This window comes from Mustela putorius, unplaced genomic scaffold, assembly GCF_011764305.1.
Source record: "Mustela putorius furo isolate JIRA1106 unplaced genomic scaffold, ASM1176430v1.1 tig00000145_pilon_pilon_pilon, whole genome shotgun sequence".
Classification (NCBI taxonomy): domain Eukaryota; kingdom Metazoa; phylum Chordata; class Mammalia; order Carnivora; family Mustelidae; genus Mustela; species Mustela putorius.
The window spans coordinates 3,830,282-3,857,403 of NW_025421294.1; the positions used below are offsets into that span (position 1 = coordinate 3,830,282).

A 27,122-nucleotide genomic window follows, 5' to 3' on the forward strand; every position below is an offset into this window, starting at 1 on the left:
TTTAGAAAACTGGCCTATAGGCGGACTAGAACAGGACACCTTTGTGCGGCCCCGGCGGCCGGGGCGCTGGTTGCGGAGGGGAGGAGGCTCCCCACCCCGCAGACACTCCCCCGGGAGCGGGGCCTCATGGGAAAGGGGGCCGGCGGGGGTGGGAGGTGGGGGCTCCGGTGCGCGAGCCCCGGAGCAGCCCCGACCCCAGCATCCTCTGCCCCGCGCGCGCCGCGCCCCGCGCCCCCAGCTCGCGGCCCCAGATGGATCATTCCCCCCCAAATAAATAAACAAATCCAGCCGCGGCCAGCACCCGGGGAGGCGAGCGTGGCGCACACCTGAAGGCTGGTCTGTGATTCACGGCAGAATGGATCACCACGAAAACACTCCTAGGAAGTGAGTAATTACTCTTTACCCGGACGCCGTTTGCAGGAAAAGCACGCCGATGGGATGCCACACTCGCCCAAAAACCTCAGTCAACTATATTTATGAGTTTACATTCATTTGATGAATTACGACAGGCACACCTGTTTGGCTTCGTGGACGGGCAGACACCGCCAGGGAATGGGGAGCTACTACCTGCGAAGACACTACTTGGCATTTATTTAACAAATGCTCGATTATTTCCCTTCCACGTGTGTTCAGACTTGAGGGAGTGAAAGGCAAGGTTGAATCCATGTTTCTGTCGTTCATCTTGGAGAAAGGCATGGAATTCAAATAACTTCCCAAACTGACAAATGCTTGTGTGAAAGTCTATGAAGGAAAAAAAAAATTAGAATTTAAATTACCTGCCTTAAATCTGGCATTACAGCTACTAAATTTCACAAGAGTTTAAAAAAAAAAAAAAAAAAAAGACTCATAAGAAATGGTTTAGTTCACCTACTAAATACTGGAAACAAACTTGCTTACAGAAATAAGAAAGTGGAGGGGAGGTCAGCTGACAAAGGGAGGGGTAAACAAAGAACAGAAGTGTACTTTGGGATCCTCTCTAATTCTTAGGACTCCCTAAATATTTTCACCCCAAGGACTCTAGGAATTTCTGATCATCATTATTTTACAAGTCCTTATTACACATTACCTCCTGAAATTCTCACTGAGCCTCCTCGGATCCTTGGTATCTACTAAGACAAAAGCGGCAATTTTTCCTCAATTTAACAAGTGCCAAAATATACTTCACCAGACACTAAGGAACTTGTTTTTCAGTATGTTTTGTTCCATACTAAGCCATCTCTCCTCCACCCCCCCCCCTTTTTTTAAGTTCTTAAAAAGGTATTTTTTAAAGGCTGATAGAAAGACAGTACTACCCATGTTCCAGCGCTGTTTGTCAACCTCATTCCTTGGACATGTGAGGGTGCATAATTCTTTGTTCTGGGGGTTGTCTTGTACATTGGAGGACCTTTAGCAGCACGCCTGACCTCTACCCATTAGATGCCAGTTTTGACAATCAAATATGTCTACAGACATTGCCAAGTATTTCTTAGGGGGCAAAATCACCCCCTGGCTGAGAACCACTACTGCCTTAAATAAAGCCTCCCTCTGAGAAAGGGAGCGCAGAGCATTGGTGAAGAGCAAAAAACTTGGGTCTGAATTCTGGATCCAATATTTAACTATGAATTAAGACAAGTCACTTAATCTCTGTCCATTTCCCCATTTTGGGGGGGCACATGATAGGACAAACTTTTAAGAGATCAACATACATAAGTGAGATGACATATATAAGCCCCTATAAGCAGTGCTGAGAACACACTGCACATAATGTCAGCAGTACACAGAAGTTAAAAGAATGCAATGCTGAGGGGTGTAGGAATAGAGCAGAGGACACTGCACACCGTGTCCTCTACTTTCATGGTGGCCAGAATATGCCTCCACTGAGGTGTAAATAAACTGTTTACTGCTGTCTTCCCTACTAGTCTGTAAGTTCCTCAAGGTTGTGGTCATGTTTTACTGATTTCTCTGTTTCCAAGATCTGACAGTTCCCGATTTATCTAAGCAGTGAGTAAATACTTTTGAATGGAGATGCTTCAGATACTTGAGCTTCCCTCAAATTGCCCTAAAATTATCGGTCTTAGCAGGTCAACTGACTTTTGTCAAAGAATCTTAACTTCTTATGAATCCCATGAACATAGTTTTAATTTCTAAAGAATTTCTCCCATTGACTAATTTTTATCTACACTCTGTAACTGAAAACAAAAGTCCTGTAATTCCTCACATCGCAACCAAAACTAAGAGAAACCCTCTCTGTATCCCGCCCACTACCTGCATCTCCAAAGGTAAGCCCAGGGAATTTTGTGTGCCGAGTTAATAGGTACTCGAGTTTAAGAAGGAAAATTACATCGTAGATACCTCCCCGAGAAGGACCCTCAGAAGGTGAAAGGAGACATGAAAGTGTGCTATCTGCATCACATGGTGAAGAAACTGTGTTCCAAGTGCAGAAAGAGAAAATTTGGGAAGCTTGACAGTGGTCTTTGAATACTGAAATAACTATTATGTGGAAGAGCCTTCGGATCCAAAGATGAAAAGGGCTGATAGGTCAAGAGAGGATGTCCTATAAAAGTGTCTGAGTAGAGGTAACTTGAAGGAGATGCAGTGCAAAGAATTCAAGTTCTGGATGGTTCCAAGAACTAATGACTCTAGCTCCCAAATCCTATATTCTGTTTCTTCTGGAAAAGCCCTTTTATTGGGGCAATACCCATTAACAATGATAACTAAAATGGGTAAATGAGTACATAAAACATTTTTTCTTCTTTTGATTGAATGATACATATCCTGGTCTGGGAGCAGATGTCATTACAGCCTCCACTCTGTACATACTGGGTAATCCATCCTGCAGATTTTCAAAGGGATGGGTAAAAAAACATTTTTTTTTTAAACTACGTATACTTAAACATGTGTTTTGCACTTAGGTGGCTTGGGAAAATTGGGGTTGTATCCAAAATGAAAAAAATAAAAATAGGTAAAGTACATGAGGGGCCAGAAATGAACTACTTAACACAGTGAAAGTGGCTGATACATTCCCACATTCATTTAAGATAAGAGTAGGTGTGACACTCAAGTGTAACTTGTCTTCTAACCTGTTTGACTTGATTTGGGAACCTATGATTCAGAAGCTAATGCAGTTAGCAAACACAAGAATTAAAATTGTCAGAACTACTGACATTTTCCTACAGAGAAATAATTATATGGGCTACAGCTATAGTTTGGTTGCAAATACAGTGAAACTGGCTACTAAACTAAGAGGAAATTGAAATTAATGGAAATTCTTAAGACTATAACTGGTCTAAGTCAATATACAGATATTCAAGATTTTCTACTTATTGCACAATAACTGAGCCTACACAGTAATGGACAAGCTTTGTGATCCGGAATGCTCACTCATTTAATCAGATGATATTATGAGCCATTGTTTTTATAAGAAAGGTGAATGACAAAGAAAAATAAGCTTCTCACGATACTGAAATGCTGGCTTAGAATGAAATGAGTAGTTAAGAATGGGTCAAATTCTTCATTGTTCACCTCCCTCCTATATACAAAGAAGTCCCATGTTCTTTCACTTACTTGAATTCTCCTATCCACTTGGTACCCTCTGCCCCATGCCCACTCAATAGGGTTTCCTCCCATCCTCCACAGAACAGCAGATAATAATCCCTGGAGCCTTCCTTGAACTTCAACACTGTGGGAGACTAAGCTCTCTAACGCAGGTGTGCAGCCCAGGAATCCGTCAGCTCCCTGCACTGACACTCTGGCTACAAGGCCATTCCAAGGAGAAGACACCAAGAAAAGTGGTGTTGATACCGAGTTCCTAATATATTCTACCTAATCTTGGCCTCCTCTGGGGATTGTGCTATAAACTAACTCTGATTTTCATCCAACCCCGTTTTTAGAGCACCTTGAAGTGACTACTTCCCTAATACTGTCCATATGTACAGGTCTGCCTTGTTCACCTTCTAAATGCTGCCTTGCAAACTGAAGGGCAGAAGTGTGAGCAGCAAACTGACTGACCTCAATAAGCCATCCTTGTAATCATAGCACATATTAAGAAATAAAGCTTAAAGGCTGAGCTAGAGATGTGAAGAAAGTTGCATCAAAGTGGATTAGGTTGAAAGAAAACTCTACTAGTGTTATTAAACTGTTTTTTTTTTTTTTTGCTCACATTACTAAACTATGAAAGAAGATAAAAGAGATAAGTGAAACTTATCATGTAGGGAGAAATGTGAATGCCCAGTATCAGGAGATGGTAATAAGGAGGTTACATCATCCTTGGAATATGAAAAAATATTAAACAATATCATAAGGCAGATTCACGTTTATAGAGTGAGAAGATAAAACAGAAACACAATTAGACTGATTTCTATTTCTTAACAGGTTGAGCAGAACTGCGAGATTCCAAGGGCTGGCTTAAGGATAAGACCCGAGAGCGCAACGGGCAGGGTGGAGACTAACTAGAATGGGAAGGGAACATAACATTGTCCTCAGGTACTTCTTGGACTCTAGGAGAATCATTGGCTCAGAAATGTAGCAAATAACCAGTGACTTAAAAAAAAACCCATGAGGAGAGAACAGATGAATATAGACCATGGAGTACTTATCCCCCACACTGGTGACTCCTTGATGGGTAGGACAGAAAAGTGGAGTAGAACATGCGTGACAACAGTCCAGCATACAGGACCGGGCTGGGTTGCACGATCACTGTTTACAAGCACGTCACCCTACCTCTCTGCCCTCTGCCTTACCAGCAAGCGAAGGTCCTGGGAGAAGCTGCACAGTCAGGCTGACAGAGCTCTACCCCTGTGACAGGAAGTGGACAGAAAAGGTCTATCACCCTTATGGGGCTGCTGCAAGGGTCATCCTATAGGAGATGACAGGGAACCAGAGATGACTGTGTCACTCCATTCTAAACCAGCTGTCTACAAGATCCGCCAATAAGTGACACAGAGTCATAGTTCGAACAGAGCTAAGCAACCCAATTTGGGAGCGGAGAACATGGCTTGGAGATCAGACTCCTCATTTCACAAATGGGAAGGCTAACTCCTGTCTTTAAGACCGAACTTCTTGCCACTTGTTCTAGGCAGCCTTCCTTTGAGGTTCCCTATCCCTGCTGTTGAGTATCCCTCTACTGGCCTCTGCTCCTGAGAACTTCTGTAGGGAAAATGTTCTCCCACAGTATCAAAATCAAAATCTGTTTGCAGCTCAATCCCCATCAGAATAAGAGCCCCTTGAGGGAAGGGCTCTTTCCTCTTCATCTTTCAATCCTCAATACAACCATTTGGATGAATGTTGAGAGAAGGGAGGAGAGGAAAAAAGATTTGCTCAGGGTTAAAATGATACTTGACAGCAAAGTCAGTCTCCTGACATTTTGGAGACTCAGTTTGTACATTAAATTTTGTACATTTGTACATTTTGGAGACTCAGTTTGTTTTAAAAAGCTTTTTTTGATCTAGTCCTCCTAAATTTCATGACTCCATTGCTGTACCTATTAGGCAGGTCTATTGTCTCAGATTTCAAAATCTCAGAAAATAGAGACTGCGCATAAATAGTTTTATGTATGTACACATATACATGCATATAATTCGTTTATATGAAATACTAACTGCTTTTTGCTTGTAACAGTGACCCCCAGATCGTAATCATTGCATTAGTCTCTCAATCTGGAATTAACTTCAAGGACATGGAGTTTCTTGATCCAGAAGCCTGGGCCTAAGGTTCATCATTTCTTCTGCGGTTCCTGAGCATGAATTACAGTGCAATTATCACAAGTGTCAATTTGGTTTAAGTGGGTCAGGGTAGTTATATTTAGCCCTTTGGTAGCCGACACTAAGACCTGTCTGTAATGTAAGATTAAAGTTAATTTATCAGTTCTCCTTTTCTTGAATATTTTTCCAGGTCAGATATCTAAAGTTAAGGAAAATTGTGCCACTAAAATAAGAGGTAAGGTTTCCATCTAAGTACCACATAGGGAGTATATATAGACTGAGGTTAAAAACAATGTGCTTCTGCTAACAGTAAGAATTTCAGTCAATTAAGCAAGTTGATTTACATTATTCCACAAATCAGAGACTATTATTTTAGGGAAGACACAAAATATTTTAGCTAAGGAGTTCTCAGGCAAGCCTCTAGTAAGTTAGGTCATTTTCATTACCAACAAAGATTTTTATTTATTTTTTTTAAAGATTTTATTTATTTATTTGACAGACAGAGATCACAAGTAGGCAGAGAGGCAGGCAGAGAGAGAGGAGGAAGCAGACTCCCCACTGAGCCGAGAGCCTGATGTGGGGCTCGATCCCAGGACCTTGAGATCATGACCCAAGCCAAAGGCAGAGGCTTTAACCCACTGAGCCACCCAGGTGCCCCCCAACAAAGATTTTTAAAGAAACACTAATTCACAGAATAATTAATGTTTAGAATGAAAAGTGTTCAGTCTAACTATTCTTGTAGAAATGCAGTCAAAGCATCAATTAAATATTTTTACCTGTTTAAGTGGCAAAGTTGAAAAAAAAAAAAAAGACCATCAGTGGTGTGAGAGCATGAAAATGTAAGTTCTCTCTACTAACTACTGGGAAAGCTATTTGGAGAACAAAAACACACACACATGCCCACACACACACATCCCCGACACATATATCACCTATACACAGACATACACACATAAATGTACATGTCTGCTACATATGTATACATATAATACATACATACAAATAGACATTTTAACCATAACTGACATCTTGGAACTTACACAAATACAGCCAACTGCATACATAAACATTTATGCATATGGAAATTAATCTCAGAATTCCTTATAAAAGCACAGCATGGTGACAAAAACTAATGGTACAACATGTTAACAAATGTAACTTTATTAGGGCAAATGCTAATAAATACCAAAAGAGCCATAAAATAAAATACTATGAAACCAATAAGAACAGAAAAATAGATTCCAGTGATATCCAGATTCTAATCCCTGGAGCCTGTGATATGTTACTTAATATGTCAAGAGGAATTTTGAAGATGTGATTAAATTAAGGGTCTTGAAATGGAGAGATTTTCATAAATTATGAAGGTGGGCCCTAAATGTAGTGGGACACAGAGGGAGATTCGACTGTATAAGAAGGCACAGTGACACAAGCAGGATGCTAGGCTGCTGGCTTTGAGGATGGACGAAGGAATGAAAGGAATGCGCGGAATTCAGCTCATGAAAGAAGCTGGGAAAGTCCAGAAATTTTCTACCTTACTGTTTCTGGAGGGAGCTCAGCCCTGCAGACACCTTGATTTTAGCCCAGTAAGATTGATTTCAGACTTCTGGCCATTAGAACTCTAGGAGAATAAATATATGTTGTTTGAAACCATTATAGTTTGTCATAATTTGTTGCAGTAGCCATAGGAAACCAAGACCACGTTTGTAAAGTATACATAATGGGAAACGCTCCTGAAATGTGTTTAAAAACAAAATGGAGCAGTTAGGATATAACTTGCTTATAATAGACATGAAAGTATATGAACAAAAAAGTGAACTAAACAAAGTATTTTTCATGGCCATCTGTAAGTGTGGAGTTATGGTTGATTTTATTCCTTTATACATACGTGTGTGTGTGTGTGTGTGTGTGTGTGTGTGTATTCTTTTTTACAGCAAATCCTATTATTTTTAATTAGGGAAAAAAAAAACCTCCAATCCCAGAAGCCATGTATCTGACAGTCATTTTACCATGACCTGAAATTTCATGTTCCTGCGAATTTTAAATTACTGTGAAGTTTACAAACTTTAAATGATGTGCCTTTACTAGACATTTTCATAAAACTGGATTAGCATCTTTTGACAAAATAAAATGCAAATGTAAAAGCTCTAAAAACCTTAGAAATACTAACATTGCTTTAAAAATGAAGTCTTTCCTACTCCCGGGAATTTCAGAATATAAAAATGAAAAATAACTGCTTCTACACATAAATCCTTACCTGTCTATGGCAACTGGGCAAATGGGTATTTTCAAAACTGACTTGGTTATAAATCCATACACGGCTGTGTTTTGGGTTGAATATATATGTTGTTATTTGTAGACTGGTCAGGCTGTGCATTTTATGTGACCAATTCTGAATTCCAGAATTATTTCATTGTGCTGTATATGAAGACTTTCTTCTTTCATTGCTCAGAACATTTACTTTTTTTAAAAAAGATTTTATTTATTTGAAAGAGACAGAGAGAGTACAAGTAGGGGCTGGGGAAGATGGACAGAGGGAGAAGCAGTTCTTCACTGAACAGGGAGCCCAATGGAGGGCTTCAGCCCAGGACCCTGGGATCATGACCTGAGCTGAAGGCAGACGCTTAACTGCCTGAGCCACCCAGGCACCCCCCAAATCATTTACTTTTGATAAAGCAAGCTCCATTTTAATATTGGCCAACTAGTATGCAGTAAAAAAAAGATGTTCTTAACTTCAAAATATTATATTATCTGTAATTTGGGATTACCTCTCCCCTCTCCCCAGCAAACACAAACTTGTTATTTCCCATGTTGCTAGATAATTTAGATTTTACTGTTTTTACTTAGCTGGATTATGAGGACTGAAAGGCACAGACCAAGTTTCTGGTACCAACCAAAGAAACATTCTTTGAACCAATGTATTGTAAGACACATCACAGAAGATACCAATATTAAAGTTAACAGTTACCAAAAAAAAACTTTCAAAAAGAAATTATTCCAGGTTTAAGAGCTATAGCAACAGTCAATCATGTCATCCAATATAGGGGCAGTTGGGTGATAGATGAGTGATCTCCACAGGTGGCTTTCAGCTCATGAAGCACATGCAGAATTATAAAGAATGCTAATACACCAATGACAAAAGGAAGTCAAGGCCAGACCAGATGACACATACACCGCAGAAATAGAAAACTCAAGAGAGTAGAAAAAAACTGACTTAAATGTAACAAAAATACACTAGTTGGGAACATAAGAAATTGAGAGAAAAGTCAATGAAGTGCTCACCATCCATAAAGTTAAAAAAACAACAACAACAACACAGATTTTCACGTTGTACGGGGCTGTCTGGTCAAGGCCTCCATTATCTCTTGCTGGGATTCATAAAATGTCCTCCTGCTCCCCACTCCAAACTGTTCCTCCAAAACCACCGGCGCTAATGTGTGCACGGCGTTTGACCCTCCCTCTCTCCCCTGAAAGAAAATTCAGTGGTTCCCGCACTGTTCTAGCAATATTCCTTCAAGAACTGTTTCTGTCCCACCATCACTGAATTGCTGGCGTGCAGATTTGAGGAGGCTTCTCCACACCCACGGACTGAGGATTTCTGGGCATGAAGCCCAGGAATCTGCATTCCACCTAAGTGGCCAGGGGGGTGGGGGTCTTCTGCACATTAGAGTTTGAGAGGTTCTTCGTAGGAAAAAACAAAACCTCTTTAAATGGAATACTTTATAAATACAGAGCCTTACTGCTTTTGCCTCATACTTTGACACATGTCCCTTTGTGGTTTATGCTCCAATAATAAAAAAAGTATGTACTTGTCAGAAAAAGTGAATTACTTTCAGCTCCCCAGACACAGGAGCTGCTCCATACCTCACTGCCTCATTGCCTTTGCACATACTGTTCCCAGTTCCTAGAATTTCCATCTCCTCTGCCTGGAAAACTTCTGCTCATCTTTCAAGTGAGAGATGAAAGGTCACCTCCCCAGCTAAGTCAGTCTGACCTTCTCTTGAAGACATAAGAGGTTTCCCTTCTGGATCTCGAATGAACTTTATACATATACATGCCTCTTTTAGAGCATTTTCCTAGAGCACAGTTGTCTACAGGTCCAATTCTCCACAAGGCTTTAAGCACTCTGAGTACAAGGATAGTTTCTATTCATCTGTGTAGGTCTCTAAGTACATCAGAGATACCCAGCAGACTTCATGGATACTGTAAGATTTAAAACACACACACACACACACACACCTGTTATTGCCTTTTGTCAATTGGTTGGATGGCTTTTCTTTTAAAGCACTGTCATTAAGGACAACCTTCATGATTATTAATAAAAAGAACAATGAAAATTTAAGACTGATTTTTAGGCAGATTTTAATGGCTCATTAAGAAATGAACCAAAAAAACACTATTAGCTTTTATAATCCATCACAAGTATGGCTTAAGTCAAGTGTTACCCTGCTGCCTCTGAAAAGATAACTAAAAATGCAGAGTGACATTTTTCCAAGGCTGGAAACTCAACCCTCCTGGGGACAGGATCAACATGTGTGCCCCCGCCTCCGCACACCCTCCTCGCCCACTGCAGTGAACAGATGACAATTTTGAGTACCAAGGCCAGAGTGTTCAAGGTCTGCAACCTGTTGGCCACCACCTCAGAGTCCCAGGCTCTGAGCTCTGGTATGTCAACCTCTTCAGCAAAACTCTCCCAGCCATTCAGGAGGAACGGACACAGCTGATCTGTTACTTCTCCTAGCACCTCTCCTCCTCTTTGGCAAATGCCTATTTCTACATCTTGATCTTGCTTGTATACCACAGTCAACCAATCCCATCTAGGGGTCTAAGAATTAATCTTTTTTTGTTTTGTTTTTCTTTTAGGGACAGCATGGGGGAGGGGCGGAAGGAGAGGGACAGAGAGGATCCCAAGCAAGCACCACACTCAGGGAGCAGCCTGACCCAGGGCTTGATCCTATGACCCTGAGATCACAGCCTGAGCCAATAATCAAGAGTTGGATGCTGAACCAACTGAACCACCCAGGTGTCCCTACAAATTAACATTTTTATTGATAATGTTGAAGATCTTACTATCTGGCAGGGTTTATATACGAAAGGGAATTAAAAGTTTTAGAGAAAGGTATGAGGAGGAGGGCAGAGTCCACTCATGACTGTAGGAGCGTGTTTAGTGAGTGACGTCAATCTGAATCTGGAGATGGGCTCCTCGAGAGCAATGGCCACTAAGTCAACTCCCAACCCCTCTTCACTAGAGAAAAATAGAAGTGAAGCTGTAAAACCCTGCAGTGAGAGGGTTATCAGGCCCTGATGCGGATACTACTGTATGACTTTTCACACACATGACAAAGGTTGATGGCTTACTTACTAATTATGCAGCCACCAGAAATGATCATCACAAATTATATAATAGAATAATAATACATTACATGGAAAAAAGTATTTCAGAAGTAGCCTTACTATGGTATGATTCCCATCTCACAAAGCACATATGCATACTTGAAAGGATTTGTATGTATCATGGGAAACTGGAAAGAATTCATCCTAAGTGATTTATTTTACTCTTTCATTTCTGTTATTTGTGTTTTAATATATATCAAAGCACATCATATGTGTTAACAGTATTTCCTGGTCTGTAGGTAACTTGCTTCATTATCACATCAAACTGCTTTCATGCGAACTCATCTTCCAGCTCCCTGCAAACAACACTGCTTGATGGAAAACACACAGAAAAGGTAGTAGGGCCCAGGCTGTCTCTGGTGGACACTCAGGGAGGGACAACTTCACTTGTTCAAAAATAGTGGACAATAAACTGCTGGGGGGGCTCAAAGATAAACATAATCATTAATGAGCATTTTGGATGGCATGGTGACAACATCAAAGCCCTTCCTCTCGCCTTCAAAAGAATCATTTCTTTTATTTACCCTTTGTTAGTGCCTAGTACCATGGCTTTAAAAACATTACTGTGGAGTTCATGGCTCAGAAAAATTGATTCAGTGATTCTGTCCCAGAAATGGGAAGAGGTTTGCTTCAGTGAGCTGCCAGGTATCTGCAGGACACCTAAAAACAACACATTATTTGTTATTGTCAGCTTTAATGGGGAGCAAAGCCTACTGCGTTTAACTTACATGACTGCAGAGCTCTGCTCTCCCAAATTACAAAGGACATTTTAGGGGGTGCTTACAAAACATAAAACAGGCAATGGAAGTTCTGGCTGGATCTAATATCCATCAGTCAACATATGGTCTATGGGTTAAGCCCATCCGTTAATGTAGGTATACAAACAAAGACAATTTTGGAGGGTAAGGGGAAAAGAAGTCTTTGTAGTGTTTCATAAATATAAGTCATGATATAAATTACAATTTTTTTTTCAATGAGCTGCTTCTAAGGGAAGCAAACAAAAGAACAGGTGGAAAACAATAAACAAATGAACAGACCAGAGCATGTCTAGAAACCCAGACAGCCATCTTTCATAGATGCACACTAAGTGTGGGGAAAATGTCATGCCTAGAATCTGTAACATACCTCTTCTACCCAGTTTACTACTTAGGAGTAAATTAGGGCATAACTGCTTCTTTGAGTAGAGTTGGAATTTAAGGTCCTGTATTTCAGAGTCATGTCTTAGAATCTTTCACTGACACAATTTCAAATCATGCTTCTTTTTCTTTTTTTTTTTTTTAAGATTTTATTTATTTATCTGACAGAGAGAAATCACAAGTAGATGGAGAGGCAGGCAGAGAGAGAGAGAGGGAAGCAGGCTCCCCGCCGAGCAGAGAGTCCGATGCGGGACTCGATCCCAGGACCCTGAGATCATGACGTGAGCCGAAGGCAGCGGCTTAACCCACTGAGCCACCCAGGCGCCCTTCTTTTTTTTTTTTTTTTGAAGATTTTGTTTATTTATTTTACAAAGAGATCACAAGTAGGCAGAGAGGCAGGCAAAGAGAGGGGGGAGGCAGGCTCCCCGCTTAGCAGAGAACCCCATGTGGGGCTTGATCCCAGGACCCTGCGGTCATGACCTGAGCCAAAGGCAGAGGCTTTAACCCACTGAGCCACCCAGGTGCCCCTTATTTTTATTTTTCATCCAAAGAACCAGCATTTCAGGGGCACCTGGGTGGCTCAGGTCATGATCTCGGGGTCCCGGGATCGAGTCCCGCATCGGGCTCTCTGCTCAGCAGGGAGCCTGCTTCCTCTTCTCTCTCTCTGCCTGCCTCTCTGCCTACTTGTGATCTCTCTCTGTCAAATAAATAAATAAAATCTTAAAAAAAAAAAAAAGAACCAGCATTTCAGGAGGCAATGACTAAATCATAACATACTATACTCCTAAAAAATTCCAGTAAATAAAAAATAAATAAATAAATAACATGTTTCCCCAATGAAATTACAACTAATCTACATGTCAGATTCCAGGAAACTCTAGAATAGATTCGTACCTACAAGTTTCCAAGACCAGTTAAGTAATTAAAAACAACAACAACAAACAATCTCAGAGACTAATATGACCAGATAAATTTATCATGAAGTGAGAGATGAAGTAATAGAGAATAGTTGTGGTCATATGGCTCTTTAAATTTGGATATGAAAACTGACTTCATAAATAGAATACACTTCTAATAAAAGTTTATTTCTGATTTCGGAACAACTAATTGAGTTTCCAGGGCCATATAAAAATTTGTATCAATTTCTTTGTTAAGAATGAGCAAAACATGAGTAAGAGAAATCTCCTGATAATCTATAAATTACATCTTATGTAATTATTTTAACTTCCTGTCACAATGAAGCTTCCCTGAAGCTATCAACACCTGGCAAACCTGAAGTCTGAATTTCACTTCTTCTACATCTCCCTATAAAAGCTGGAGGCTTGCTGGAGAGGAAAAAAAAAAAAAAAAAAGTCCTAAGGGAGAGATCTAGAATAAAGCTACAAAAGCAAAATTCTCAGTGTGTGTGTGTGTGTGTGTGTGTGTGTGTGTGTGTGTAGTCTTTGACTATTCTGTGATTGACTATTGATAAAAAAATATTAATGGAAATGGGACATGGGATACAAGTATCATTTTATTTTTTTATTTTTTAAATTTTTAAAAAATATTTTATTTATTTATTTGACAGAGGTCACAAGTAGGCAAAGAGGCAGGCAGAGAGAGAAGGGAAGCAGGCTCCCTGCTGAGCAGAGAGCCTGATGCAGGGCTCAATCCCAAGACCCTGAGATCATGACCTGAGCCGAAGGCAGAGGCTTAACCCCCTGAACCACCCAGGCACCCCCAAGTATCATTTTAAAAAGGGATTTAAGATAGTCTAAAAATTCTTTCCTGTTACAACAGAAAATATTGATCATGTTTTACTTATTCTAGAAAAAGTATTTCCTTCTTCCTTGGTTGAAACAACTTTGCCTAGTGTGAATATTTATTTAATTGCATGTTGTTATTTATCTGCAACTACATTTCTTTCCTCAGAAGAGCTGGCTTCAAAATGTCAGTGGGGGAAAACAGTAACAATTTACCATATAAAATAACATTTTTCACACAGCTACACCTTGTGTGTCAATATAGCTTTTGGCTAGACCCATACATGGAATTGCTGCTGTGCCTCCATTTCCAAATACCACAGACTCGGCTCAATTTGCTTGAATAATTCTGGGTCACCACATACTTCTATGGGACAGTGAGAACTTTAACTTATCAAGGACTGGACAAAATCACTCTGAAGACAAATTTTCTCCCCAAATGTTCTTACTGTTACAAATTTTTTTTTTTATAAAAATAACTGGCTTCCTTACAGAAAAATAAATAGCCCCAAGCAAATGATGCACAAGAAAGTGTGAGGAAAGACAGAGATGGTTTAAAGGTGCTTCCAAGAATTGAAAAGAGGCAAAATTCAGGAACAATTTTTAAATGTCAAGGTTCTAGGGATCTTACCTTTCCAAGCCCCATCTGACATAGTGTCAAACATTTCTGCATCTCACATTAAGCCTTTTCTCCTGTGAAACATGGTGTGAGTATTTTCTGTTTGCTGCATTTCTAAGCAATCATCACACATACTTGGGAATTCTTATGAGATGAAAAGATCTAAAATAGAAACTGTCTCCAAAAGTTTCATTTTTGTGATTGTTAAATTTAATGGTTAACAGAGTTGATGTTATGTTTTCAGACAAATATCTTGTTTCCTCTAAGAAAGCTATGAGCCAACAACCTGATTCCCGGTAGGTTAAAATGTAAAAATAATATATGTTTTCATGGATAATGCTATAAAATATGGTAAAAATTTTGCTTTTGTGGCTTTCCTTTTGTTTTGTTTTGAACCAAAATATCTTCCCCTTTACAGACTCAAATTGGTCATAGTTCCATGAATGTCCCCTTATGCACAGAACGTGGGGTGTATATGGGGTGGCAGTGCCACAGAGCGGCTGACGACATGGACTGGAACCATTGCCCGGCTTGTGATCACAGCATCAGTACTTAGTAGTTATGGGATGTTGGGTAAGTTATTCAACCTCTAAGTGCCTTAGTGTCTGATTCTTCAAAATTAGAATTATACTCATATGACTGTTGCTAGGATTATGCTCGTTTTTAATGCTGAGAGCACTGCCTGGCATTTAAAAAGTATTAATCAAGCTACTGTTACTTCACAACCAGCAGATGAAGTGCATCTGAAAGAACCCCTCATTTTCCCCAGCAAAGCTGCTCATCCACAGGGAGCTGTCTTGAAGAAATGGACAGACCCCATATTTTGGGGAGACATCAAGACAAACCAAGTCCTCTAGATCAATGTCCTTAGTTCTTTCTTTTCCTTCCCACAGTTTCTTCTTAGGAATAGGGGCAGGGGTGGTCCCAATGGTAAGGATAACCCCATCTGGGTTAAGGGTCAATGAAGGGGAACAGAATCACAGAGATTAAAGACCTCTCCCCAGAACAAATAATAGAGTCACTTCCCTCTAGTGGCTGAGATACAAAATTACAACGGTCCCAGCCAAGTATAATTCTTGAGATGTGTTGTAATGGAAATAATTCAGAGGATGGTAAAGTGAAAAGCCAATTTTAAGCCAGTGGGGAGTAAGATACAGAATAACAAACCACTGAGACTTTTTAAAAAAAATAAATATTAGACATTTGCACAGTGTCATAATCATTAACCTTAACATCACAAAAAGAACAATTTTAATTAAATGTAACCCCACCATAAGTATTTAATACCTACTTCAGTGTCCTCTAAGTACAGCCAGTGTAGTCCACATGATAAATAGCTTTCTCCTTCTCTAAGTTTTTTAACAGATGAGGCTCATTACTTTACATAATCATCCCCAAAACTAGGACACCGCTCCCACTGTCGCTTTGCAGTGAAATATTAATCCTACCAAACCAAATATTTGACATGATCTGTTGGGCTTGGAGTATTTTCCTTAAACCATTAACTTCGCATGCATATGGGGAGACAGGAAAAAAAGAAAGAAAAAAAGGGAAAAGACATCTTTCATTACAGTTGTGTTACATGAGGAATATATAACAAAGGCAACCGGATTTTCCTTAAGAGTGCTGAAATTACTTCTTAGCCGTTTATGTTCTAAGCCGTTTCAGACACTCAGACACCCAGCTCTTCTGAAACGTTCTGATTCTAAAACCCCACTGCACATGATTCATCAGCATCCACTCTGGGCTGTGTGTGGAAAAAGGAAGGTTACACCAAAAACACTGCAAAAGGGGCTCATTTTTCATTTATAAATTCATGTTAGAAAGCAAAAAAAAAAAAAAAAAAAAAAAAGTCACCTACAAGACACAGAAGATATTCCTAAAACAAAGCTCTCCTGTTTTTTCTTTTACAGAAGCCATATACACACATTTGACTTTTAAAAACCTCTGATCTAAAATACACCCATTAGAAAGCGTATTTTTTTTCATGCTCTTACATACACAAACCTCAAGAAATATTTTCTCTAGCACATAAAGTACCATGACGAATCTAATAAATCTACATAATTTCATGCTCGCTTAAGATACCAAGAGGTGTATAATAGTACACACATGCGTATTTGTGTGCAATAAAACACAGTGTGGGAGAAGGAAGAATATAGGTGTTCAGCATTTCTATTTGATGAGCTGTCAGTTCATCTAAGGACTGATCTTCTCTCGGCATTGGGAGCAACAAGACTAGATAGATATGAGCAGGGTGAAAAACTGATAGGCCCATTTACAAATTTGCTTTCCCTAATGAAGGTCAGTTATTTCTCTGTTTAGAGGCCTATGATCCTTACAAAACGAAACATCCAGCAGGCGCCCTCCTTGGAATTTACCCAAAGGAGCTGAAAATTTACATCCTCACAAACACCTGCATGTAGATGTTTAGAGCAGCTTTGTTCATCACCGCCAAAACTTGGGAGCAATCGAGATGTCCTTCAGTAGGGGAACAGATAAGCAAACTGTGCTCCAACCAGACAAGGGAATATTACTCAGGATTACAAAGAAATTAGCTATTAAGCCGAGAAAAGACGTGGATGAACCTTAAGTGCATATGGCTAAGTCAAAGAAGCTAATCTGAGAAGGCTACATATGGTGTGATCCAAACTAAATGACGTTGTAGAGAAGGCCCAACTATGGAGTCAGTAAATAGATCAGTGGTTGCCAAGGAATGCAGAAAAGGGATGAATAGGCAGTGAACGGGAATTATGGGGCAGTGAAAATACTCTGTATACCATCCTGACGGTTATCTGTCACTGTACTTTCGTGCAGACTCACAGAACATACAACTCCAAGAGTGAATCCTCACACAAACTATGGATGTCAAGTGACCAACCTGTGTCAGTGTAGGCTCACCCACGGGAACCAAAGTGCCACTGCGGCGGTGAACACTGATTAGGAGCATATGTGTATGTGTGGTCAGGGATGGGGCATATGGGAAATCTCTGTTCCGTCCCCTCACTATGAAACTAAATGTGCTCTATGAAAAATTAAGTCAACTGAAAATAAAAAGTTAAAAAAATAAACAAACCACCAACTTTATATTTTGGGGCACCTGACCAGCTCAGTCGGGGGAGATTCAACTCTTGCTTCATCTTGAGGTCATGAGTTCGAGCCCCATGTTGGCTGTAGAGATTACTTTACATTAAATGAAATTTAAATTGAAAAACTTTGCATTTTTAAGCCAAAAGGCATTTCAGATGACTGGTAATTTATTCTTTAATGAAATGAAACCAAACCCCAGAACTGCTCTGCCTGCAAAAATGAAGCTCAGCTTGGGCTCAGCCACCCTCTCAAGCCTCAGCCTTCCACCGCCTACCACTGGGCTCCCCAGGAACCATGACTCCCTCATAACCACAACATTGCTCCTGAGCGATTCCTGCCATGGCCTTTGCCCAGGACTGCTTCCCTGCTAGCTCCTCTTCTCTTCCTGATTGACGTCTTTTCATCCTTCTACAGCCAAATAGCATCTCCTCTGGGAGCTCCCCGTTGAAATTGAATCAGACAGAATTAATCCTCTCTCCCCTTGTCTGTTATTGTATTACAGTTAACTGTTTTCTTGTCTGTCTTCCCTGAGGGAAGGTCATGGGTCATCCATCGTGGTAGCCCAGCCTTTTCTGTGGGGTCATTCCTGGCAATCAATACACGTTTGTAGGATGAATGAGTGGTTCTACGATGTGTATCTATCTATGTGTCCGTGGTTTCAAATCTTTGTTAGAAGTAGGTGGGGCCCAAGTCATAAGTGAAACCTGAGTGTCCGTGTTACTGGACTACGTACTAGACTTTTCACCAGCATGTTAAATAAACTGCTCATTTTCTCTCTAACTCAGCTTGTCTCTAGCTCCCTCCCCATCTTCCACATGCTTATTCTGCCTCCCACATCTTATCCCTCCTCCAAGCCTAGTCTCCTGTCATAGGTACCATAAAGGCCTTTACCATCTACACAGACATGTGCACGTAAGCTGTGGGCTGAAGGAAGACAAAATCTAAGTCATTAAGTCACACAAGGCCTACTGCTCACATAAGGCTGCACTAAAGATAAACCTGATTTGGCAATGGGAGGTATCAAAACGGAGAGTTCTCATATGTCACACAATGAGCAAGAGCCCCAAATTTCCCAGAAGGGCAATCAAGAGCCCCACGTGGCTGGTATCACGGGTCTTTGTCCTTTGTCTTGTGTCTCTTCTGGTATGTGCTGTTTACCTGCCACGCATCGCTCTCCTCACCACAGACCCCTGAACTCCACGGCCTGTACCCAGGGAAGCACTGACCTCAGCATCACTCTCAAGGGGAATATTCTTGAGAGTTTCCCTGCTGGAAACTCTGTGATCTCACTTCTGTGAAGCCATTCGTCCCTTCCTCGTCCGATCCCTGGTCACCTGACCTGCAGATCCAGATGTGAACTCGGGATCTGCAGAATCTCAGACACCTACCCCAGGGCCACTTCCCACCAGTTAATTTCATCCAGTCCCATGACCTTATGTCAGGCCCTAAATCTGCTTCTCTGGGCCTAACCTTCCTTGGGAATTCCAGAGTCCACATGGGTATCACAGAGGCCTCTCCAACTTGACATGAACAAAACCAAACTCATGATTTTCTGGCACAAGCTGTTCCTCTCCAAGCCTTCCCCACCTTGGGAAATAGACCTACCATCTACTCTGTTACTCTAGCCAACAATCTAGAAACTCATCTTGATTTTGTTCTTTGCCTCAAACCCCTTCCTTCCAACTCATTCCCTCATAAGTCCTATGCATTTTCCCTTCAGAGCAGCCAGAATCTAACCACTTCTTTCCAAATCCCCTAGTCCAGGCCTCCCCTATCTCTCATTCTGGACTACTCCCTCAACCACAAAACTGAGGGCAATCCACCCACCACACAACAGCCAAAGGAAACTTGAACAACCACAAATCAGGGGCACCTGGGTGGCATAGTTGGTTAAGGGTCCAGCTCTTGGTTTCTGCTGAGGTCCTGATCTCAGGGTCATGGGATCGAGCCCCATGCTAGGCTCCAAGCTCAGCACAGAGTCTGCTTGAGATTCTCTATCCCTCTTCCTCTGCCCCTCCCACTCATTCTCTAATAAATAAATATATCTTTTTTAAAAAAGCAGATCAATTTCACATTATTCTCTTATCTCAAAGTCTCAAGTACTTCCCCCTCAGGCTTAGGGAAAAGCAAATCTGACCCTTTAAGTCCTTCACACCAGGTTCTGCCCATCTCCCATCACATCACACCATCTGTCCACATGCTCTCTCCTTGCCCATGTGGCTCTTCTCTAGGCTGCTCTTGCCCTGCTTGTCTTTCCCCTTGGAATGCCTCTGCTTTGGTTTTCTCATGGCTGGTATCTTCCGCTCATTTAGGTCCAGCTTGCATGTCGCTCCCTCAGAGAAAAAGAAACCATCAGACCATCCTGCTGAATTTCACTGCAAAACACTTGTTACCCTCCAGGGTTTTCCTGGCTTGTTTTAGGGTAGTTCCTCTTTCCTCCCATCCCCTACCCCACTAGGATGTAATCTTCATGACAGCAGAGACCTCTGTCCTCAGACTCTAGAACACAGCCTCACCAGTAGCTGACGCTCAGAATGAGTGAGCGTTGTGTGAATGGAAGTCAGACAGAATGCCTGAGTCTCCCTGTGTCACCCTGAACATTTTTTGGCCAAAACACTTTGAGAAGCATTGCTCAGAAGAAATGCTCAAAGCATTTCTTTGCTTTCTTTTTAGAGTTACTGATAGTCTATACCCTGTGCCCATCAGCTGATGTCGTAAGTTGCATCACTGTACTTCTCCAGGATCCCTACCTTTAAGAAGACTTCACAGAAGGTCTTCTGCCAGACCTCCTGCTGTTACAACATAACACAGTAAATCCAAGCCCACCTACCCCTCCTCAGCTTGACAGCTACTGTTGACTCATCACCTTCTCTGTGCCTTGAAGTCAATCATCATCAACATGCAAAGATATGTGTGTGAACTTTCCCATTAAACAGACGAGGAAACTGGGATCCAGAGATCCTATATAACTCATCCCAAGTCCCTTAAAGCAAATGACAAAGCCATATGTCCCTCACAAATGGCAGGGTACACCATCTCACAGGGAGGGCTAGATACACTGAAGTAAATGATAGTCTTTTCACCTTTAAATCAGCATCCCAAATCCCAGCTTCTGTCAAAATTGAGAATGCTCAGATCCCGAGTCATATTCAAATTTCTGGAACAAAGCTAACCGGTGTCCATCTGTTATCATGAAGAAGAAGCACTACAAAAGTGAGTGACATCAGCTAAGGCCTCCAGAACAAAACCTCCATGGTGACTTCACTCAGGGTCTCAACCACAAATGTTGCCACCAAACTCAAACTATCCACTAGTGACATTTCACAGCCTTGTAACCGAGAAGCTACACACAGATGCTCAGAAGGAAAGCTCACTGGCAGCAAAGGGACAGAACTCTAAACTATGTAGCTACCCCTGTGAAATGAAGTCAGATACACAAAGCAACGTCACCACTGAACTCCTTAAATAAAAATGCTATATAAATGCTATGTGCCCAAGAAAATCTCAAATTCTCTGGTGAATGGTGCAGCCTTCCTCATTACATAGTTTAATGTACTTTAGATCAGTATTAAAACTAGATCTAACTAGACAACGAGGCCTCTGTGGTTGGGCCAGTGAATCATCCGCAGAAGAGCACCACACTCCAGCGCTGGTCGCAGGCTCCCTTAAACGAACTGCAGATAGGCACTTTAATGAGGGAGAAAATAGAAGCAAACGTAACTAGTCAAATCAGATCCTACAGGAGGGAAAGCACGTTAACTGATGGGCTGATATGTACCGCCAAAATATCAGCTAGGGGGGAACAAAAGGCTGTCAAAGCAAGACGCTGGAATGAAGCCAAGACAGCCCAGGGTTTGGGCTTCAGCTGCAATGCAACATTCTCAAGAGGAACATGAGTTTTGTTTCCAATGTCAGCTCTCTAAGTGATTTTTTATTGATGTCATATTTTTAGGACTTGCTAGTTCTCCCTGACAACCAACAGGAGATTCCAATAGACTGTCATGATGACTTCAGATATACATGCTGAGATAAATAAGAAATTTTCTGTCATTCTAAACACTCTTTTGTGACATAACTTCCCTACCTATCTATGCAGGTTAACAGTGTCCAGACACATTCCTATCCCTCAACTACATCTCTGAGTGACCCTCCAAGTAAGAAAATTCACCAAACCTTTACTAAGATCAAATTCAGCCTCGTTAAGTAAAGATACATGGAGAGGTTCAAGGTGAACACGAACATGGACACACAGACAGACAGACAGACAGATGCAACAGTTCAAAATGGGACAAGGCCAGAGATGGTAAAGGAAAAAGAACATTCCACCTGTTTCAGGCTGCAAAGCCCCAGGGCTTTTCTCTACCAAGAGAAAGGGGGTCCTGACCTTACTGCTTTCTCATTGGTGAGACTCTGTAAATTAATCTCTGTAAATTCTCATTTTCTCATTTATACCATGGGAGTAACACCACCGAGTAACTCTACCTATCCTACCTATTCCCACCAAGTGGAGGCCTCAAATCATTTGGGGCTGCCTGAAACCGGGATAAAGGTCAAATAAACAAACAGGAAAAATGACCTTCTTGGGTTTTTATGAGGAACCAATTAGCATGTGTATGTGAGAAGTGCCCCTGAACTGGATGGCACTTCACAATTACTGAGCCGAACTGAGCTTGGCAGAGACGCCGAGTATTTAATCTTCCTCCAGAAGCAATACCACTGCACAGCCCTCAGAATCAAAGTGGGTCAGAGAGTCTCTTGTAAAAATGAAATCCCAAAATTAAATGGCGCAAAATAAGCTTGGCCCTAGCCTTCCTTATCCCTCAACACCCAAATCAGTTTATCAATTTATAGTACTGGGTGATAGAATGCGTGCTCTCGAGGTACAACGAACTAGAATGGCTTTTTTTTTTTTTTTTTTTTTAATATCTAAAGCTTCTGGACAATTTCTGTCAAAATAAATTCAATGCAACTAGCCAGTAGAGGGACACAGTTTCCAGTGGCAAGTTGATGGCACAGGTGCTGCCCACAGAAAGTACTGCTGATTGACTATAGTTTCTAGTCACTAAGCCTCTCACAGATCCTCAAAATCCCTGCATGGAGGGGCGCCTGGGTGGCTCAGTGGGTTAAGCCGCTGCCTTCGGCTCAGGTCATGATCTCAGGGTCCTGGGATCGAGTCCCACATCGGGCTCTCTGCTCAGCAGGGAGCCTGCTTCCTCCTCTCTCTCTGCCTGCCTCTCTGCCTGCTTGTGATCTCTGTCTGTCAAATAAATAAATAAAATCTTTAAAAAAAAAAAAAATCTCTGCATGGAGGTCGGAGTCCGTCTTACAGAAGAGTAGTCAGAATGAAGCGTCTCTCGCTAGCCATCCCTAGAGCACAGAAATGAGCAGCTGACTTATCGTCAAATGTTTTCCAAAGTGGAAATTTCTACTTTGAGCCGATAATTTCCAATGAATAAAAAAGCATTGAGATTAAATTCATTCATGAGATCAATATATTCAGCCATTCGAGGTAACATTTTCCAAGCATTTCATGCTAGGAGGCTTAAAAATAGGCAAAGCTATTCAAAGTCACACGCTGTACTATATTATGAGGTACACGGAAAAGGCAGCCATTTGTAAAAATTCTGCCTTTCAGGTTTTTATGGCCAAATGATCCCTCCCACAGTCCACTGCATGGAGCTTGGGGATCTGAGTCCAGTGCTATTTTTTCTTTAGGATAATTCTGTTCTTTCTTGAGAAAAAAAAAAACAAAAAACAATGGGCTGCAGTTCATCTCCACAAGTAAAACAAAGACCTTGGTTACAGTTAGAATTCCTCAGGCTCCTTACCAGCATCAAAAGCAGGAGGAGCTCTTCTGCCCAGTTTCTGGGGCATTTCTAAGAGAGCAAGAGGCTATATGCCCAAACTGGAACTACAAATGATTCTGGTATCTTCAAATCTCCAAATGCAGGCTTAGTCCACAGTTAACTGGACTGAAGATACCTCAGTTCTAAGTTGCCACTCAACTTGCCTTCCCAGGGCTAATTACTGTTCCCTGAACTGGGAACTATTCACTGTTTTTTGCCCCAAGTGTAGACCCAAACCACAGGAACAACGAGCGCGGTGCATTCTGCACGGCATCTGCCTCACCACCCGCAGTTGGAAAGCATTCTTGGTGTCTGATGATACCACCCACACCTTCACCCACATCATGCAAGAAGTCCTGGCAACGCTTCCCAGCTCTGGGATCCATCTCCAGCAGCATGCTTGATGTTTCCACTTGGCTGTTTCAGTATCATATTCAGACATCACATTATAAATATGGCTAAAATGAAATTACTCTCTTGAAAATGGGTTTTTCTTCTAACTTCCCTTTTTCTGAGACAACACAATTCCTCTGATCTATATGACGCTTCCATCCTTCCACAAGGCCTACCGACTCCTCTTTCCTAACACCTTCTGCCTTCTTCCTTCCCCTTTTCAAGGCTGTCCTTCTGGTCTACTCTGTGTTTTCCCTTTCCCGCACTGTGCTTCATCTACCCTATTCATGCCACGGGCAGAAATCTCACCAAACTACCAAGTTCATCAGACCAATATTTTGGTTAAAAACCTCAGACACATCTCACACTTAAAAAAATAAAATGCAAGGTTTGTAAGCTGGCATGTGAGACAGTCCACAGTTGGCTCCCCACCTCTCCTTCCTAGGAAATCCCTTCTATGCGAAGTCTAGTCTTACTCAACCTCTCTGACAAGCTGGTTAATTCCTCACCCTTGACCATGTGTGTCTCCACCATTCCTTCCATTCCTACTTGCATGTTCATCCCTCAAGACCTACCTTCCTCTCCTCTCCCATAGTCCCTCACCAACCTTCATAGTCAGTCTAGTTCACATCCTCCTCCTATAGTCCTAAATCCCCCAGCTGCACCAATTAGGTGGCCTTTGTAACAAAACCTTTTTTTATTTTTTCAGGTATTTTGGTGTTATTGTTACTAAAAACCAAAATAAGCTCCAAGAAAAGTGGAACATCTCTTCTTGGCATCTTCTTCCATATTAGTATAGCAAACATAGGTGGTTCTTTGCCAACTACTGGATATGCTACAACTTATAAATAGTTTTGAGATGATTCCTAAGGACTGATTTTTAAAACACAGAATAAACCAGAGTGGGTACATTTTAGGTTTTCGCCTTCACTGAGTAAACCTTACTCTCATTATTCTAACTCGCCCACTGCCACCCAACTGTGGAAGCTCTTAAGAAATTATCCTTTTTGGAGGGAAGGGGAGAACAGAAGAGTTTATTTTACTTTACTGAAATGGTTATTTTTGATTTTAACACTATGCTAAAAGGAACACAATAATTCCAAAGTGTATCTTCACTCATGTTCATTCATAACCAAACTTACAAACTTAAACACAGAATAAAACAGTGCCTCAAAATAAGCAAGCAATATAAAAATTGATGTGTGACTTCATAGCAGCGCTACACAACAGATTCAAACTGGAAAATAAAATCCACCCTGAAGCTCCAAAGAAGTAGAAAATAGAAATGAAAATGCTTTAGGAGAGAGGAGAAACAGAGTTCCAAGCGCCAAGTTCAATTCCTCAGTAGTCACTGCCATTGTATCAAAATGGCACTGAAATATACCTAATTAGGCAAACACTGAAAACACAATAAATTGGATTTTCTCTCAGATTTCTTCAGTGCTATTTTCACAGAAGAATATAGCATCACATGGAATCTTACTTATTCCTGTAGGTCTGGTGATTTATCATCTTTTTCCCCCCTTTGGAAAGACACAAGGCCAGTGTAAGCTCAGAGTATGATCTGATGGGTCAGGAAGGTGAAGAACAGGGACTCTGTTCATGAAGCTGTCATGAGGTGTCAGAGTCCAGACACTGCCGAGAGCCGGAATAAACAAAGCCACGCATAGAGGCACATTTCCCCCCGCAAATGCCTACAACTCTTGCTGTGATCAATAAATTAGACAATTTTAAATGTTCTGGAATCTGCAGTCACTCTCTGCTTTCTGTCTTTTCTCTTTCAAGAGATATGTTCAATCCAGGGATCATGTGGGTGATCTACAAAATGCCTCACATTAAAAAGGAATCCCAGAGTCATAAAGATGAAGCTGTCCATCTCAGATCCCTGAGGCTAACCCCACGTATCATCCAATGCCACATAGTGCTGCAGCCTGTTCAAGCTCTCAGGCTGCTGGTCTCTGTGCTGTTTACAAAATTTAGCTCCTTTTATACCTTCCATCATGGATATAAGGATACAGATGCAAAGGAGCGGAGGAAGGTGGTCAGTGGCCATTGAAAGAATCAAACGAATGTTCAGTTATCCATACTGTGCTTCACACTGAGCGAACCACGAAGCCCATATGAACCAGATAATGCTGTAAGTTCTACAGAGTTGGTAGGTACAGACAGGATAAACCAAAGCCCATTATAATCACCGCATAAAAGACACCCAGATCTATGTCGTGGGGATGCTAACTGTTGAGATCCTCCTGTAAGATGCCACAGGTTCCAGGGATTCTCTTCCACACCCTGGATCCTGGGTGAGCCTACAGAGTGCCCTGTATTGAATACAACACTGTGTTCTCCTAATTGAGGAGGGAGCAGCACGGGAGCACACTGCCCTATTATTGCTATCACACTTCGGTCAAGCTGTTTCCTTGTCTGAATCCCACGGACTTTCATCTCCCCCAGCACCACATCTGGCTCTCAGAAGCAAAATGACTGAAAGCATCAGGGGACGTGAATCCTCCTCATTGGGGTAAATTCGGGGGAGTAGCGGTACAGGTGATGATACCTAGAGTGTGTGCCTGTGGCTGGAGATTTTTAATAGCTCCTAAGGGAGAAAGAGTGAACCCCAGCAGGTGTCTTCCAGGAGGGGGTAAGGGCCCCAGAGGACTGGAACTGTACTTCATTACATGGTTTTCCTTGCAGTCTCCCAGAGTCTAACACAGACCCTACTGCCTCCTGGCCTACCAGCCCCTGGAAACCACAGAGACCATGGCTCCATGCGATGGGGCTAACAGTCAACTAGAGAGGGAGGGATTCTCACTGCCACGCAAACACAGACACAGAGACACACACGGCTCAAGGGCATCCAAAATCTGGAAGCCACTTAAAACAGCTACTTCAAGAGGAAAGGAGTTCCCTGGACTGTGGGAAATGGGCTAGTCCTCTTCCAGGGAGGATGCCCTTGGGGTCCCGCCTCTCATAGGTCTGTCTCTTATGAACACTTATGAGCAGTGTGCACTGTTCACAACACTCACTGGCCCTCGTTTCATGGAGGAGGAGAATACCTGGGTCAAAACAGCGCTGAGCTTGGAATCGGCAAAGCGGATTCACATGGCGTGACTCCCTTAGTCCTTGGGCTACTTCTTCACCAAAACCGAGGTCACAGTCCTCACCACACACCTCTGAGAGGGTCATTCGAGAGTCACAACTGAAGTAAAAGAATGTACAGTTTAACATTA

The 27,122-nt window shown here is 41.7% G+C and overlaps 1 protein-coding gene and 1 long non-coding RNA gene across 9 annotated transcripts in view; one reads left to right on the forward strand and one right to left on the reverse strand.

Annotated features, from left to right (window-relative positions):
• MAST4 (microtubule associated serine/threonine kinase family member 4) overlaps nucleotides 1-27,122 on the reverse strand; it is a 562,814-nt gene that overhangs the window by 170,702 nt on the left and 364,990 nt on the right. The gene's annotated exons all lie outside the window — the stretch shown is intronic.
• LOC123390748 lies at nucleotides 154-17,638 on the forward strand. Its single transcript, XR_006605315.1, has 3 exons — nucleotides 154-384; nucleotides 14,985-15,139; nucleotides 17,384-17,638. It is a non-coding gene; the product is annotated as an uncharacterized LOC123390748 (long non-coding RNA).